The sequence below is a fragment of the Spinacia oleracea genome, chromosome 6, assembly GCF_020520425.1.
Source record: "Spinacia oleracea cultivar Varoflay chromosome 6, BTI_SOV_V1, whole genome shotgun sequence".
NCBI lineage: Eukaryota > Viridiplantae > Streptophyta > Magnoliopsida > Caryophyllales > Amaranthaceae > Spinacia > Spinacia oleracea.
In genome coordinates, this window is record NC_079492.1 from 27,506,636 (window position 1) to 27,524,190 (window position 17,555).

A 17,555-nucleotide genomic window follows, 5' to 3' on the forward strand; every position below is an offset into this window, starting at 1 on the left:
CTACCTCATTTTCAGCATTGGTTTTTGTTACCTCGAAGTTACCGACTTCTATGAATCGCCAAACTTGATAGTTCGCTGCCTTGATAAAGATCTCCATTATGTTCTTCCAATAGGTATAGAATTTTCCGTTGAACATTGGAGGTATTTGAGTTGAATAACCTTCTTCGAGTTTCTCGTGAGTGTTCATACTTTCTAGGAACTTTTTGTCAACAGGGTTTCCTGTACTTTTATGAGATCCTGCTCTGATACCAACTGATAGTTCAGTAGGAACACTGACAAGAGGGGGGGGGGGGTGAATTGTTTTAAGGAACTTAGTACGTTTCTTACGGAATTTAAACGTTAAAGGAACAACGATCAATAAACAAGAAGAATGTAAAAATGAGGAACCTTCTTGACACTAATCAAGAAGGAAAACCTCAACCTCTTTTATATATTGCAATGCCTCGAATACAATACACTCAACAACTCGAGTTTCACTTGAACACGAGTCCCTCACAGCAATCCACGTTGATTACTGTGCTTGCTCCTTTCACACTCTCTCACTAACTTGACTCTAAGTAACTTTAAGGATCACTCAACCCTTACACTCAAAACTCAAGAATCACTCAATCCTTGCACCCCACAACTCAAGGATCACTCGGTCCTTAACCCCACAATTACAACTCGAATTATGAAACCTCTAGTAATAAAGCTTATGAATAATAAAGGAACTTTGAGGAACGCGCTCTTTTGTAAACTGACTTTTATAAAAACTCTTAAGTTCTTTAGAAATATTGCCCGTTGTCAGTTGTGATTTGAGATATGAAAACTCTTTTCCTTTTATAGAGGAGCTTCCCTAGGTCAGTTTCCCATGTTCCCCTTGAAGGAAATAATGCCCTTGGTCCAAGTATGCATTCTATGTTAAGTCTAATAAATGCGGTTCAGTATTAATTAACAAGTTAATAATTCAGTGAGATCAAGTGAGCTGAATGCCTAGCTAGAGGCCGCTTCAGTTCAAGTGGAATTAATGATATTAATCCACAGCTTACTCTTGACTGAACCCGTAGGGTCACACAAATAGTACGTAAACGGATCAAGTATTTAATGGCATTAAATACTCCATCTATGAATATTCGGAACCGACGGATCTTGGTTTCAGTGGGAGCTAAGATCGTCACAGGCAAGAAATGAATACTCCGGAAACGATGATATTGCCGGAAACGGAAATATGGATCGTATCGGAAATATGAATATTATCCAAGTCGTAGATGTTACCGGAAACGGAAACATGGTACGTATCGGAAAATATTATTGGAAATGGAAATATTACCAGAATCGGAAATATTGCCGGAAACGGAAATATTGTCAGAATCGGAAATATTACCGGAATCGGAAAATAATTCCGGAAACGGAAATATTAAATATTTGTTCGAAACGGAAATTAATTCCGGAATCGGAAATATTGAATATTGTTCGTATCGGAAATAGATTCCGGAAATGGAAATTTAATCGGAAGCGTATCGTACGAATTAGCATCGGACGAGGCCTGCCGGACGAAGGCCCAGCACGAAGCCAGGCCATCGCCCAGCAAGTACGCACGCCACAGCCCAGCGCGCACAAGGCCGCGCATGCGTGGGCCGTGCTGCGCGGGCTGCTGCTCGCACGCGCATGGGCAGCCCTTGTGGCTGCCGTGTGTGTGTGAGTTTCAGCTCATGCGAGATTCCTGAATCTGCAAGAGTCAGTGTATGATTAAATGTCTATTCCTATTGGATAAATTGATTAAGTAGAATTCGTGTAGAATTCTAATTCCAATTAATTCGCATCCTACTAGGATTACGATTCCTTTTCCATAACTCTATAAATAAAGGCCTAGGGCTCATAATTTATACACAAGTTTTCAAGTATTCAAAAGTGAGTTTTTGAGAGAAAATCAAACACACATCTTGCTCAAAAGTGCCGAATTTTCTGAGTACCTTAAGGGCGATTCTAGTTGGTCAATCTTAAGGCGGATCCGGACGTGCTGTGGACTTTCTACGGAGGGACGACACTTGGAGTCCTAAAAGACTTGTTCTTGTTCGGTTCGGGCGCAGCTAGGGAAGGCACGCAACAAAGAGTATGCATCTAATTATGCTATATGATTATGTGTAAATAATATGTTTCCTGGGTTAATGGTTGTTTCCGCATGATCTATGTAATTGTCATATGTATCATAACCTAACAGTGGTATCACGAGCCCCTTATTATTTTCATAATCTAAATTGCATGAACATGGTTAAATATTACAAATTTGCAAGAATTAAAAGGGGTGATTAATTTTCGTAATTGTTAATTAATTGCAAATTGCGTTTATTTAATTATATGTACGCAGTTTTTCGGCAGTTTCTTCATTACTCATCCGAATTGAGTGATTTTTGTGTCAATTCCGCATGTAAAAGGCATTCTAAAATTTTGACAAAAATAGTATTTTTCTGCCGAACCCAGAATTCTCAAATTCGAAGCCTAACTATGACTTTTCGAAGGTTTTAGTTTTTCGGATGCAAAATTTCGTAAATTTAAGATGTTAAATTAAATATTTGCGATTCCTGTTGATAAATCTTGAATTTTTGATTGACCTACTGCATATGTTTAACAAGTTTGAATGCCTAGTCTTGTTAATTATGCAATCTAATTTGTAATTATGATTAATTTGTTGAAAATTAGAATAATTTAGAATTAATTTGATTTTCATAATTAATTATAATTTAATTAGAAACCTATGATTAAAAACCACCATAAAAATTGTAAATTTACGATAAATTTTAAATTTTTATGACCTAGACTTGAATCCATAACAATCGGAAATCAATTGGATAATAAATTTTCGATTTTTCGCCCTAAAATTATGAAATTAATAATATTTATTAATTTGTCATTAATTTTAAATATAAATTTTAAATTTTATGCGATTCGTTCAAATAACTTGCACGCACGAAGCAATGGACGCTTCGTGTTACCCTTAAGGGGTGTTGTATAATGCGGGCATGCGACGACGAGCAAGGGAGCTCGTCGCCCGTGCGGCACGAATGCAATGAGCAAGGCCGTAGTGCACGAGCACAAGGCAGCAGCCCTGCCTTGTGTCGTGTGCCACGAGCAATGAACGTATGGGCATGGGCGAGGGGCGAGCCAAGGCAGTCGCGTGTGGGCAGCAAGCGAGCTGCGCCACAGCGCGCGCTGCCTCGCATAACAGCGCGCAGCCTCGTGCGCAGCGAGCGCAAGCTCGCGTGCCACGAGCGCTGCGCACAGCATCACTCGCGCGCACCAGCGAGCGATCTCGCGCGCCAGCGAGCGATGGCTCGCGCGCACCAGCGAGCGATGGCTCGCGCGCGCGCAGCGAGCGATCTCGCGCGCCAGCGAGCGATGGCTCGCGCGCACCAGCGAGCGATGCAGCGCCCCAGCGAGCGATGGCTCGCGCGCACCAGCGAGCGATCTCGCGCACCAGCGAGCGCGGTAACGCGCGCGCGCTGCGAGCGATAGCTCGCGTGCGGTGGGCGCTGTGCGGAGGCTTGCGTATGGGACAGCAGCAGCTATGCGACGAGCGCATGGGCTGCGCGCACATGGCCAGCAATGGCTGTGTGCGTACGGCCCATGGGCGTGCAACGCGTAGGGTGTTTGCGTTTCGATTAGATCGTTTTGAATGTTTAATTTGAAAATTTCAGTTCACGTAATTTTAATTAATTTTAAAATTAATAATTTGAATTAATTTCTTGGATTTTAATTTTGAATATTATAATTATAATAAATGGAATTTATTCTAATTATTTTACTAAAATTAAAATCATGAATTAATTTAAATGCGACTGAAATTAAATTAAATTTTGGATTCAATTATAAATTTATATGAGCTTTAAATTTTAATTAAATTTGTATGTTTCCGGTTAGACTAGAAATACAATTTTATGTTTAAAATTAGTAAAGCATATGAATTTATTGGTTTGAGTGGGAGCACTTTTTATTCATAAACTCTTGATTAGGTCTACAAATCCTTAAGGTTAAAACAACTCGATTAGAATTAATAAGGACTGAATAATTGGTAGATTATTGGTGCCCTTGATTAATTGCTGCAAATGTTTACGTGATGCATAATGTGTTTAACTAACCAGCTATGTGGGCCATTCATGATAATGAATGGGTGAATGGTATATATTGTATATGTACTGTTTTGCAGGTTATGAAGTGACTAGTATGGCCCAAATAGGATAGAAAATATGGTCTGCGTACCATTAATTTGAATGTAATTGGTCTAAAGTACCAAAGTTGTTTTTCAATTCAAATATGGTCTGCGTACCATCAAATAGTTGTAATTAGTTATAACTTATCCTATTTGAAGAAAATGGTGCCTCCCACGGAGATTTTCAAGACGGACTTTGAAGTCAAAGCTTCAAGATGAAGTCGGGCCATACTAGATCACAAATATCTTATGCATGTTTTAAGTTATTTATTGCTTTAAATATGTCTTAAAATGCATGAGATCAAAAGCTTGATTATGTTGCATGATTAAGGATTTTAGTTCACTTAAAATCTAACCAACATAGTAAGAGCCTTAAGTTCCAAACTTAAAAATTGAGTTAAAAGGTGCCATGCCAAAATATACACTTGCTTGGATATCCTTTACATCAATCTAGTAATAGTTTTCGCTCAGCGAGGTGTTACTTATTGGTCCTAAAGGGGCAAGGTACACAAATAATTGTGAGTACATGTTAGTTTTGGTGAAACTCAACGATATAAGTAAGGAGTCCTTTTATGTCGTGGCAAAATCGATAGGTTTACCTAATAAGTTCTTAGACGTACCTATCAACCAAGAATAGTTTCTAGACTATTAGCAAAAGGCTTTTGCTTACCTAAGATGTTCTAGGATTAAGTCGACAAACTGTGCTTAGTTCTTCAATGATTTTAGGATCTTGGAATCATTTTATTCACACCTGCCGGAACACATAACTTGAATAAAATGCTTAATAAACATTGAATTATGCATGTATGCTAGAATTTAAGTTTATTAAGAGAAACTGTGAATGGTTATTTATTTGTTTATTCTTTTCAATTGTAGTTTTTAATATGGCAAACAACAATTCATTCAACATTCGATCAATTCTCGAAAAGGAGAAGTTGAACGGGAAAAACTTCCTTGACTGGCAAAGGAACTTGCAAATAGTTCTTATGCAGGAAGAAAAGGAGTATGTCCTAGATGAGGCGATGCCCGAAGCTCCAGGCGACGGGATCACTCAGGCAGCCCTCAATCGTTGGATTGATGCCAACAAGGATGTGAAATGTCTAATGCTCGCCACTATGAGTGCGGATCTGCAGAAAACGTTCATCAACTCAGATGCTTTCACAATCATCAGTGAGTTGAAGAACATGTTCCAAGATCTGGCTCGAGTCGAAAGATTCGAGACTCATAGGCAAATTCTTGAGACCAAGCTTAAGAAAGGCGAGCCCGTAAGTCCACATGTTCTCAAAATGATTGGACTCATTGAGAATATGAGTCGGCTGGATCAGCAATTTTCTCAGGAAATGGCTGTAGACACCATCCTCCATTCTCTTCATAGCGGGTATGATCAGTTCAAACTGAACTACAGTATGAATAGTCTGGACAAAACGCTCACTGAGCTTCACGGTATGCTGAAGACCGCTGAAAAGACGCTCAAAAGTGATAAGCAAGATGTGCTTATGGTGCGTGGGGGCAAGTTCAAGAAATCTGGAAAGAAGAGGAATGCTAAGAAAGGTGGCAACAAGGCCAGCCCAACTAAGCAAACTGGCGCCAAATCTGCAAAGAGGAAGGTCAGTCAACCCACTTCTGAATCCGAATGCTTCTACTGCAAGAAGAAGGGGCATTGGAAGAGAGATTGCTTGAAGCTAAAGGAAGATCAGAAGAACGGAACAGTCGTTCCATCTTCAGGTATTTTCGTTATAGACTGTATACTTGCTAATTCAACTTCTTGGGTATTAGATACTGGTTGTGGCTCACACTTATGTTCCAATCCACAGGGACTAAGAAGAAGTAGAAAGTTAAGCAAGGGAGAAGTCGACCTACGAGTGGGAAATGGAGCACGGATTGCTGCATTAGCTGTAGGAACTTACTATTTGTCGTTGCCCTCCGGGCTAGTTTTGGAACTGGAAGAATGTTTCCATGTTCCAAGTCTTACTAAAAACATCATTTCAGTTTCTTGCTTAGATGCTAAGGGATTTTCCTTTATAATAAAAGACAATAGTTGTTCGTTTTATTTTAAAGAGATGTTTTATGGATCTGCTAGATTAGTCAATGGACTTTATTTATTAGATCACGACAAACAAGTATATAACATAAATACCAAAAAGGCCAAAAAGGATGATTCAGATCTCACCTATCTGTGGCATTGTCGATTAGGCCATATAAACTTGAAACGCTTAGAAAGACTTCAAAGGGAAGGAATTCTAGAACCATTTGACTTAGAGGATTATGGTAAATGCGAATCATGTTTACTTGGCAAAATGACAAAGCAACCTTTCTCTAAAGTTGGAGAAAGAGCAAATGAACTATTGGGTTTAATCCATACAGATGTATGTGGACCAATGAGTACAAATGCTAGAGGTGGTTTCAGCTACTTTATCACTTTCACTGATGACTTCAGTAGGTATGGTTATGTCTACCTAATGAAGCATAAGTCTGAATCCTTTGACAAATTCAAGGAATTTCAGAGTGAAGTAGAGAATCAATTAGGCAAGAAGATTAAGGCACTGCGGTCTGATAGAGGCGGTGAATATCTGAGCTATGAATTTGATGACCATCTGAAAGAATGTGGAATTCTATCAGAATTGACTCCTCCTGGAACACCACAATGGAACGGTGTGTCAGAACGGAGGAACAGAACCTTGCTAGACATGGTCAGGTCAATGATGGGTCAGGCCGAACTTCCATTAGAATTTTGGGGACATGCACTAAATACAGCTGCACTCACTATAAATAGAGCTCCGTCTAAAGCTGTCGAAAAGACTCCATACGAATTATGGTTTGGAAAGCCTCCAAATGTGTCTTTTCTTAAGATTTGGGGATGTGAAGTATACGTCAAACGATTAATTTCAGACAAACTTCATCCAAAATCTGACAAATGTATCCTTGTGGGCTATCCAAAGGAAACAAAGGGGTATTACTTCTACAATACATCTGAGAACAAAGTGTTTGTTGCTCGAGATGGTGTCTTTTTGGAGAAGGATCATATTTCCAAAATGACAAGTGGGAGAAAAGTAGACCTCGAAGAAATTCGAGTCGAACAACAAACTCTAGAGAATGCTCAAGATGACATTCAGGATGAAACTCAGAGATCTTTAGAAGAATCTGGTGAGAATCATGGTCAATCTAGAAATGTTACCCCGCGTAGATCGCAAAGATATAGATCTCAACCGGAAAGGTACTTAGGTATTTTGACAAACGAGAGCTATGACGTTCTATCACTTGAAAGTGATGAACCTGCGACTTACAAGCAAGCTATGACGAGCCCTAGCTCCAAGCAATGGCAAGAAGCCATGCAATCTGAATTAGACTCCATGTCTGAAAACCAAGTATGGGATTTGGTCGATTTGCCAGATGGCTACCAAGCCATTGGAAGCAAATGGGTTTTCAAACTGAAAAAGGACAAGGATGGGAAACTTGAAGTTTTCAAAGCTAGATTGGTTGCAAAAGGTTACAGGCAAGTCCACGGTGTGGATTACGATGAAACCTTTTCACCAGTTGCAATGCTAAAGTCTATTCGAATAATGTTAGCAATCGCTGCATATTACGATTACGAAATATGGCAGATGGATGTCAAAACTGCTTTCTTAAACGGCGTTTTAACAGAAACTGTGTTTATGACACAGCCTGAAGGTTTTGAGGATCCAAAGAATGCTAAAAAGGTATGCAAGCTAAAGAAATCAATCTACGGATTGAAGCAGGCATCCAGGAGCTGGAATATACGTTTTGATGAAGCAGTCAGTGACTTTGGTTTCATCAAGAACGCGGACGAATCTTGTGTATACAAGAAGGTCAGTGGGAGCAAAATTGCTTTCCTAGTATTATATGTCGACGACATATTGCTTATCGGAAATGACATTCCTATGTTGAACTCTGTCAAGATTTGGCTTGGGAAATGTTTTTCGATGAAGGATCTAGGAGAAGCACAGTACATATTGGGCATCAAGATTTACAGAGATAGATCTAAAAAGATGATTGGACTTAGTCAAAGCCCTTATATCAATAAGGTGCTTGATAGGTTCAAGATGGCGGACTCCAAGCGAGGCTACCTACCCATGTCTCATGGAATGACTCTAAGCAAGACTCAGTGCCCAAAAACACTTGATGAGCGTAGACGAATGAATGGGATTCCATATGCATCATTGATTGGTTCAATAATGTATGCTATGATATGTACACGCCCGGATGTTGCGTACGCACTCAGTGCTACGAGCAGATACCAGTCAGACCCAGGAGAGGCGCATTGGACTGCTGCCAAGAATATTCTGAAGTACCTGAAAAGGCACAAAGATGACTTCCTGGTCTATGGTGGAGATGATGAATTAATTGTTAAAGGCTATACGGACGCAAGTTTCCAAACCGACAAAGATGATTTCAGATCACAGTCTGGGTTTGTCTTCTGCCTCAACGGAGGAGCAGTAAGCTGGAAAAGTGCTAAGCAAAGCACCATTGCGGATTCTACAACTGAAGCGGAGTACATTGCTGCACATGAAGCAGCAAAGGAAGCTATATGGCTAAGGAAGTTCATAGGAGAACTTGGTGTAGTCCCCTCCATTAAAGGACCAATAGCCCTGTATTGTGATAATAACGGAGCTATTGCACAGGCAAAAGAGCCTAGACACCACCAGAGAGTCAAGCATGTACTTCGTAGATTTCACCTTCTACGAGAGTTCGTTGAAAGAAAAGAAGTCGAGATAAGCAAAATTGGAACTGATGACAACATATCAGATCCATTAACTAAACCTCTGCCGCAAGCGAAGCACAACTCGCACACTGCAGCTATGGGAATCAAGCATATTGGAGAATGGCTTTGATGTCTCTGTTTAATGTTTTAAAGTTTTAGAGTTTAAATCTTTGTAAAACATTATTGGTTAATCATTCACAATAAATGAAAGGAATTCATTTTTCCATTTAATTTGTGGTTTATTAAATGATGAGTCCCTTCAACTTGACGATATATTCAAGATAGACTGTCAGGACCAGTCCTGTGACTAAGAAATGTCTATCAAGTGAACTTGAATGTCAAAGGTTGAAAATGGTCCCTAGTCGGAGTTTTCTATAAAATTGGACGCATAGAAAACGTTAGACGATTAGAATGCAAGATGACTAGTAGTTCTGTTTCTTGAACTATGTGGACATGGCAATGTCATAATCATTTGCATAGATACTTACTTTGGGAAGACTAGTATCGGACAAGACCTATGAAACTTTACTGTAAGAGATGAAAGTCTGTCATAAGTAAATTTCATTAAATTATTAGACACTAAATCCTCAATACCTGAGTGATTTGAGATTACTTGTTTGAGAACTGGTTGCTTTGACGTTGACCAACCGTCGCACCGTAAAAGGAGGCTATAAAGGCAACGCTCAGGTAATCACCTATCAAACGAAGTCTAATCTCAAGATCGCAAGATTGGGATTGTCCTCCCATAAATCGGGATGAGATGCTTAAAAGTTGTACAAGGCCACTCGGAGAGCTAGAAACTGTGAAATGCATGGCCGTGCTCGGATGAATCATAGGCTATGATTATCTGTTTATTTGATCAGTTGAACTCTGAAACCGAGGAACACCTCTGGACATAATAAGGATGACAACTCTTACCTTATGTTCAAGAGCAAGCATCGAGCGACAAAGGAATTAGGAAATGCACACTTGTCCCTAAGGACAAGTGGGAGACTGAAGGAAATAATGCCCTTGGTCCAAGTATGCATTCTATGTTAAGTCTAATAAATGCGGTTCAGTATTAATTAACAAGTTAATAATTCAGTGAGATCAAGTGAGCTGAATGCCTAGCTAGAGGCCGCTTCAGTTCAAGTGGAATTAATGATATTAATCCACAGCTTACTCTTGACTGAACCCGTAGGGTCACACAAATAGTACGTAAACGGATCAAGTATTTAATGGCATTAAATACTCCATCTATGAATATTCGGAACCGACGGATCTTGGTTTCAGTGGGAGCTAAGATCGTCACAGGCAAGAAATGAATACTCCGGAAACGATGATATTGCCGGAAACGGAAATATGGATCGTATCGGAAATATGAATATTATCCAAGTCGTAGATGTTACCGGAAACGGAAACATGGTACGTATCGGAAAATATTATTGGAAATGGAAATATTACCAGAATCGGAAATATTGCCGGAAACGGAAATATTGTCAGAATCGGAAATATTACCGGAATCGGAAAATAATTCCGGAAACGGAAATATTAAATATTTGTTCGAAACGGAAATTAATTCCGGAATCGGAAATATTGAATATTGTTCGTATCGGAAATAGATTCCGGAAATGGAAATTTAATCGGAAGCGTATCGTACGAATTAGCATCGGACGAGGCCTGCCGGACGAAGGCCCAGCACGAAGCCAGGCCATCGCCCAGCAAGTACGCACGCCACAGCCCAGCGCGCACAAGGCCGCGCATGCGTGGGCCGTGCTGCGCGGGCTGCTGCTCGCACGCGCATGGGCAGCCCTTGTGGCTGCCGTGTGTGTGTGAGTTTCAGCTCATGCGAGATTCCTGAATCTGCAAGAGTCAGTGTATGATTAAATGTCTATTCCTATTGGATAAATTGATTAAGTAGAATTCGTGTAGAATTCTAATTCCAATTAATTCGCATCCTACTAGGATTACGATTCCTTTTCCATAACTCTATAAATAAAGGCCTAGGGCTCATAATTTATACACAAGTTTTCAAGTATTCAAAAGTGAGTTTTTGAGAGAAAATCAAACACACATCTTGCTCAAAAGTGCCGAATTTTCTGAGTACCTTAAGGGCGATTCTAGTTGGTCAATCTTAAGGCGGATCCGGACGTGCTGTGGACTTTCTACGGAGGGACGACACTTGGAGTCCTAAAAGACTTGTTCTTGTTCGGTTCGGGCGCAGCTAGGGAAGGCACGCAACAAAGAGTATGCATCTAATTATGCTATATGATTATGTGTAAATAATATGTTTCCTGGGTTAATGGTTGTTTCCGCATGATCTATGTAATTGTCATATGTATCATAACCTAACACCCCTCAACTGCCACTAACAGTTACTGGGACCAGTAACGCGCACGTTACTTGAGAGAAACAGGGAGACTTCTTCAAACCACTTTTAACACGTTCATTTCAGAGAAAATAGTGGGAGTAGTTTTAGGAACAAGTAAAACCCTTTTCTTGGAAACCAAGGAATTCTGAAACAGAATTCAACGTTGCTTTTATTAAAATCGTTTTATTTATTTTCCGAAGATATTTTCTTTATAAAACTTTATTTTATTTACTAATACTATTTTCTCAAAACGTATTAAAACACACGTGTTCCTTTTGTTCCATATTATGCATAAACAATATTAAAATACCTACATAAAACCTAAACATAAACTCATATGTTGTAGCTTTCATATTGGCACCTTCTGAAGCTTTGCTTGAACGCTTCACGCATTGTTCCTTCTCCGGAACTTCGATGATCCTCATAATATATGAGGAGCTCGCTTAATAACTTATTTTGGATCAACCATATGAGGATCAGCCGTTGAGGATCAGCCGTTAAGGATCAGCCGTCTGAGGATCACCCAGTTGAGGATTGAGGATCAGCCCCTGAGGAACAACCTTTTGGAGGATCAACCATTTCGAGGATCAACCTCTTAGAGGATCAACCACTTTGATGATCAACCTCTAAGAGGATCAACCACTTTGAGGATCAACCTCATTGAGGATCAACCTCTTTGAGGATCAACCTCTTTGAGGATCAATCTCTTTGAGGATCAACCACTTGAGGATCAACCTCTAGAGGATCAACCTCTTGAGGATCAACCTCTTGAGGATCAACCACTTGAGGATCAACTTCTTGAGGATCAACTTCCTGAGGATCAACCTCTAGAGGATCAACTACTTGAGGATCAACCACACTTGAGGATCAACTTCCTGAGGATCAACCATTGATAACATTTGCAAACTGATCGATTCTTTCGGAGCTCCTTTTATTCCTTCTGCTTTTTCCACGTGCTTAGTTTGTCCAACTCAGGCGCTTCCTAACTTAGTATTACAATAACACACTTAAACAATAATTAGAAAGTTTGCGTTGTCATCATCAAAACTCAGAATCAACATAACACACCCCAAATTTTCAACTAGCCTAACTGCTGAGTTGGTTAAAGTTTTGGGAGGTTAAACAAAAGATATTCCTATTTGTATTTAAGTGTGTTAATGCTAAAAGAAAACAAGCAATAACACCTTATCTTGTAGAGCGATCAAGGTACCCGGGAGTATGCTCTTAGTGACGACTGGTCTCTTTTGATTGGAGGCTTCGCTCGTGAACGAGTAATGTCTAAATATCATTGATTGATTTACGGGGACATACTAGACCTATCAGAGCATAATGAATATAGCAGAGCAATGTGATCCAAAGAAGACCGCCTAGTGAAAAGGCTTGCAGGTTGTTAAATAAAGACTGTCAAGTGTCAGGTCAACCACGCAGGCCGAAAGGCTCTGAGACCAAAGTCCGACGACACAACAACAGGAGGTGCCCTTAAGCAAGGCGACAAATAGCAAGTACATCGATATCATACGCGTGACAACATCTGAATAGGCCAAAGTACTAAATAGTATGCATATTGTAGACACCTACTTTTGCCCCCATTCCCGAAAGGGAAAGGTTCGATGATGAAAGCGTAAATCTCCACTTGACAATGCATCTCCTATAAAATAACGAATCTCAATTCCCCTTTTCATTTCACTCGAATCTCCTATAAACTGCCGTAAAGGGTAGCTTCTAAAAGTGGCAAGTCATAAAAGATAGAAGCCTTACAGAATTAGGTGTTGCACTCCAACATAAATCCTAAATGAGATAGAAAACTGCGAGAATCCTATTCCTAATATGATTCGGAAATAAGAGTTACGTATTAATTAAAATCCTAACGAGCCTAGAGTTCGTAACGGGCCCAGACGCATTCCGTCATGAAATTGATACGCACTAAAAGACTCGATTAAGTCTCAAACACTACGGATTTCAGGAATCCGAATCTGACTAAGAAAAAAGCCTAGACCCTATTTTCAACGCCTGGCTCTGGGCGCCGAAATCTTTGGCGCCCAGGCCTGGGCGCTGGAATTACCTGGGTACGTGTTTTTTCCTAATTCTTTGTGGATTCGAACTCTGCAATTCTATCTTTCCACGAACTCTTCCCTATAAATACAGCCCCAAATTCGACGTGAAAAGAACACACAATTATATTCCGAGTATTGACTCTAAACCCCTAAGCCTCACGCTGCAAAACCGATCACGCGTTCTGTCGCAATCGATCCATAAATCGAACAGAACGTATCCTATCACATAATTTGAGATTCGTTAAATAAAAAGGAGAAATAGCAAAGTCAAAGTGGTTAGTTTTCTGAGAACCGTGACGCACCTCTCAAGGGTGCGTCGTAATGTGTCCCTTCTCGATGATTTAATTGCTTTCCTCGCCCTTTTTATGAACTGTTAAACTAACTAAATCTGATTGTTCTATCACGCCTAACAAATATAATATTTTTGGGAAATTGGATTCTCATGCTAGGTCCCTTAATGCTATCTAAATCATATAATCGCGATCGATCTAGTATTACATGTTGCATATTGCTAAAATCAACTCAGATTAGTTTAATAGTTAACGCATGTCCCTTAAATTATTTATGCTGAGCTAGTAAGGATATCCTGCCTCTGGAGTTATCGACGAGCGAAGTACTCCTCTCGGTAGTTATAGTCCCCCGAACCCTCAATCTCTACCTTGCGGGTGTATGTTGAGAGATCCCCATGCACACCAGGGATCCCAAGGGAACCTACGGCCGTAGTGGTCAAACATAATTGGGTGTAAACTCACAGGAAATCCAATTACACTTGATTGAATAAAAAAGAAGCGTCACACCCACGAGGGACGAGGTCATGCATTAGCCTCGTGCTTTTTCGACCCCCTCACAGTGGCGACTCCGCTGGGGATAGTGAAGGAAATACTCGTGCTTGTAGGTAATCAAAATAGCCGAAGGGTGAAACGATCCTACCCCGCGTTTATTTCCCAATCAAGTTGGGACGACCTGAAAATCAGCATATTAATGTGAACGGGCAGAACCGCATAACGAATCTCGGCTCCCTCGGGAGTTGGGACGAAGGATACCTTTTTTCGCCAATATGGGGGTGCATACGCCGCGCATGTTGCCCACTCGGTACTTGTGCAGGTAGTACACCTATCCCGAACCCAATCGCTCCCTCATTAAGTCCCTCTCGCCTGCATGCCCCCTTGGCTTGCACTTGCGGGTTGGCCTCTTGAGCGAAATTCGTCTGTTGAAGACACTACCTCGACCGGGGCATGTGTTGGATCTACGATAGAAACGGTACCAAGCCAGGCGCAAATAACTACCCATATAAGCCTATCATAAACTACATGACATGTTATTATCGCCTCATGATGAATGTTAGTTATGTGTAGCGAAATATGTGATTGTGTGTGACAAACTATCCTAGAGAAAACCAACGACCTTAAAAATTGCCCAAACATTCATAAATCAATTTGCCAAAGAGTTATACCGAAATACGTGTTCCGCAAACCCGAACGATCGCCACAAAAATAAGCGACGCTCATGATGGCCTGTAACAAATCCCACAAACGCTGCACAACGCGTAAAGGACGTTACTAGGCAAACACGCAAATCGAAGTCGCATAAACAAAAGTAGACGCAAACAGAAAACGAGAATCAGCCAGGGACGCATTTTCAACGCCCCTGGCTGGGCGCCAGAATTTCTCACGCCCGACGCTGGGCGCTGAAGTTGCTGCTTGGCCTTCTGGTCAGGCGCAGCAGCCTCGGTGCCCGCGCAAAAGGAAAATACGTAGCACAAAAAATGTTCGTAAAAAGAATTGCTACGAGGGCGTAAGAAAAGCACTCGATTTCAAAAGCGACTCGTGAAAAAATTAATAACTCTTTGCGTCGTTGTTAGGCCTCCTACGACGGCAATGCTCGGCACTAAAAGTCGACCATGCAAATAATTATGAATGTCACACGGGCAAAGATTTTCGAAAATATAAAGAGTTCAAAGTGCACACATAGCAGTCCAAATATACTAGTCCGACTTAAGGGTAGTCATAGAATGTCTAAAAAAACCGACTCACGAAAAAAACTAATGTGTCTCCTACTCCACAACAATAATGCAGGGCCCCTGAATACCTGCCCGTGATAGCCATCAAGGAACGCGATGGAAGAAGCATATCCCGAACATCTATACCTAGAGGTCGCACAAGCCCAAGAGATGCATGCTCTGGGACACGACCCTTTACGTTCTCAAAGGCCACTCGCCCCAAAGAATCGTGCTATGCCAAAAACGCTCCCCAACTCACATGCTTTCGGGCTATCGTTTGGGTTAGAAAAGAAAAGAGCGAAGAATGAAACAGAAATTATGGCATTAGCTCTTCAAGATGAAGTGTTCGATCCTACTAAATTGATCGCTCCATCACCCTCAAAAGATGACCAAATCCAACGAGGGTGGCGCAAGACTTTCAAATGGACTAATGCTCGTGGGATGAAGTTCAAGATATCTGCGGGAGAGGGTCCGATGTACGAAGAATTAGAGTCTGAATCGGAGTCTGACTCCGAGTCCGAACCTAGCAAAATTGTAACCCCTCCCAAAAATGGTTTAGACCCGGAAATCTCGACTCCGGGAGATCTTTTTGATGTAATGCTTCATGACTTTAATAAGATAAAAAAAACTTTTGAGTATATGCCGCTTAAAAATCCGAATAATAATGCAGAATGTCTCGCCACTAATGAGCACGAAAAAGAGCCAGAAGAGGAATATACCGAACTAATAAAAGCTGTAAGTGAACAAGAACTCAAAACTCCTATAATTGAGGACACAGAATCGGTAAATATTGGAACAGAAGAAAATCCTAAAATCATTAAAATTGGCCTCACCTTAACTCCCACTGAAAAGGCCGATCTAATCTCCACTTTGCGGGAATTCGAGGGTGTCTTTGCTTGGTCCTACAAAGACATGCCAGGAATAGATCGAGAAATCGCTGAGCATAAAATTTCGCTAGATCCCAAAATGACGCCAGTAAAACAAAAGCTACGGCGGCTCAAACCAGAGATAGCCTTGAAAATAAAAGAAGAAGTCACTAAACAATTAGACGCCGGCTTTATAAAAGTCTCCAACTACCCAGAATGGGTGGCCAATATTGTCCCCGTAGCTTAAAAAGATGGACGACTGCGAATGTGCGTAGACTTTCGAGACCTCAACAAAGCCAGTCCCAAAGATGACTTCCCTCTACCTCACATTGACATACTAGTAGACAACACCGCAGAGCACGCGCTCCTCTCCTTTATGGACGGGTACGCCGGATATAACCAAATACTCATGGCAGAAGAAGACATGGAAAAAACAACTTTCATTACCCCTTGGGGTACATATTGTTACACTGTGATGCCTTTTGGTTTGAAAAACGCGGGGGTCACCTATCAAAGAACAACCACCACGTTACTCCATGACATGATACACAAAGAAATCGAGGTATATGTGGACGACATGATCGTCAAATCTAAAGACCGGCACGGTCACCTCCCGGCACTTAAAAAGTTCTTCACCCGAATCTTGAAATATAACATGAGACTAAATCCACAAAAATGTGTGTTCGGGGTAACCTCTGGAAAATTGCTAGGATATGTTGTTAGTACGCGAGGAATCGAGATTGACCCATCCAAGATCAAAGCCATTACCGAAATGCCCCCACCAAAAACTGAAAAACAGATAAGGGGCTTCGTAGGAAAGTTGCAATACATTAGTAGGTTCATTTCCAAGCTTACTATGACTTGTGAGCCAATATTCAAAAAATTAAGAAAAGAAGAAAAAGTCGAATGGGATGAACAATGCCAAACTGCCTTCGATAAAATCAAAGAATATCTAAGCAAACCACCCGTCCTCTCCCCGCCTTTGCCTGGAATCCCTTTACGCCTATACCTAACCGTCACGGATACTGCAGCGGGAGCTATGCTCTCACAGTGTGTACATGGATCCGAGCGAGCCATTTACTACTTGAGCAAGAAGTTCATACAGTACTAGACGAGATACACAGAACTTGAGAAAACCTGCCTCGCCCTCGTCTGGGCATAAAAAAAACTCAGACATTACCTATTGACCCACACTGTTCATATAGTGTCACAACTAGACCCCTTAAAATACATGTTCGAAAAGCCCGCCCTAAATGGTCGCCTGTCCAGGTGGCTAGTCATGCTCTCAGAATTCGACCTAAAATTCATGCCAGAAAAAACAATCAAAGGAAGAGCGGTAGCCGAATTCCTAGCGAGCATGCCACGAATGAGGAAACCACG